Source organism: Teleopsis dalmanni, chromosome 1 (assembly GCF_002237135.1).
Source record: "Teleopsis dalmanni isolate 2A chromosome 1, ASM223713v2, whole genome shotgun sequence".
Lineage (NCBI taxonomy): Eukaryota > Metazoa > Arthropoda > Insecta > Diptera > Diopsidae > Teleopsis > Teleopsis dalmanni.
In genome coordinates this window covers 109,711,022-109,713,110 of record NC_051846.1, presented here as the reverse complement: position 1 = coordinate 109,713,110, position 2,089 = coordinate 109,711,022, and positions in this window count along the sequence as shown.

Genomic DNA, 2,089 nt, shown 5'->3' with positions numbered 1-2,089 from the left:
TAGAAAACTTGTGCAAAATATATGTAGATATATTTGCACTTGAATCAGAATCTATCTCAGTTAATAACATTTACAAACAAAAGTTGCTCTTACAGAATACCATATACCCATAAAGATGAAATAACCAGGCAAGTAAATAAAATAATTAAAGATAATATTATAGAACCATCAGCTTCTGAGTATAACAGCCCTGTACTGTTAGTACCAAAGAAGTCATTAAATGGACAATCTGACAAGAGATGGAGATAAGTTGTAGATAATAGGGGGATAAATGAAAAATTAATTGCAGATAAATTTCCTTTGCCAAGAATAGATGATATTTTTGACCAATTAGGCAGAGCAAAATACTTTTCTTGCCTCGATTTGACATCTGGTTTACATCAAATTGAACTAGATGAAAATTCACGGGACATTACGTTAAATTCACGGGACATGGGTTAAAAATTGCTCCAAACTCATTCCAACGAATGATGACAATAGTATTTTCAGGTTTAACTCACGAACAAGCATTTCTGTACATGAACGATTTGGTAGTCCTCGGGTGTTCAGAAAAACATATGTTAAAAAATTTAACTGACGTATTTGAAATATGTCGAAAATATAACTTAAATTACACCCAGACAAATGCTCATTTTTCGGTCACGAAGTGACTTACCTTGGGCATAAATGTACAGACAAAGGCATTTTGCCGGATGATAGTAAATTTCAAACTATCTTAGATTATCCGACACCAACAAATGCAGATGCTATTAAACGATTCGTTGCGTTTTAACGAGGCTCTGCAAGAAAAATGTAAAGTTCGAATGGAATTGTTGTGGTTTTCTGTGATGTAAGACGTGACTGCGCCAAATGTTGTATCCTTTATTTCAAAATCTGGACTATATGTTGTATCTTTTATTTAACTTCAGTTGTATCTTTTTACTAACTACAATCGTATATGTATTTTGTATCTTTTATTTAACTTCAGTTAGTTGTATCTTTTTACTAACTACAATCGTATATGTCTTTTGTATCTTTTATTTAACTTCAGTTAGTTGTACCTTTTTACTAACTATAATCGTATATGTCTTTTGTATCTTTTATTTAACTTCAGTTAGTTGTTTCTTTTTACTAACTATAATCGTATATGTCCTTTTTTTTTTCTTAGTTGTAATTTTTGTTTGTCGAGTTAGATAATTATATAATTTATTTGGTTATTCATTTTTCATGTTTCAAGAAAAGAAAAGTCATTGATTTGTTTCTCTGTAGATATTCTTTTATTCTAATTTCAAGTTTCTTTCTTTGTATAGAGTTTTCTTTTTATTTTTGTTTAATCAAAACTACCACTTTTCTTAACATAAATGTTTATAACTATTTTACAATGTCCTTAGCTATTATAGAAACACTTCGCACTTGAGTTTAGTTTCACAATTATTTTATTTAAATTATTTATTTTCTTTAATTTTTTACAAATATATTTTTTGTTTAATTTTTAGAAACACACGACTTATTTGTTTTCAATTTATCAGTCAGCGCTACTACGCTTGACCACTTTATGTTTCTCTAAATGCACATTATACTTTTAAGCGCTACTTCGCTTAACCACTTTTTATTTCTATCAACCAGAGTTCAAATTTTGAACCCATCTTATATACCTAAACTTGATGCAAAAATCCAATATATGACCTTAAAATTACCCTAGTTACCTTATTGGGCTTTTCCATAGTTTCATAATTTACTTTGCTAAATTTGCAAAGTTTTTATTATTAATAAGAATGCTCTACATATTTTTGCAATTCTTCCGTATTTACATTTTCAAAGTCCCTTACATCGTGACACCAATTACTAACCACATACCAAAACTCAGCATTTCTTATCGTCGAACTGACGGTCTGATGCTTTGGTTCTAGTCAACAACTGCCCAGATGCAAATAACCTTGCCTATTTTTAGGGAAAATGTACGATCACCTAAGATCGTACACACTACCTAACGGAAAAACTGCCAAAACCCGTGAAATTAAATAAAATAAATATTTAACTCACAACATTCCTTCCCCCTATGAAGAACATTGTGGCACACAATGTTATATATCTAACGGTCTATATTAAA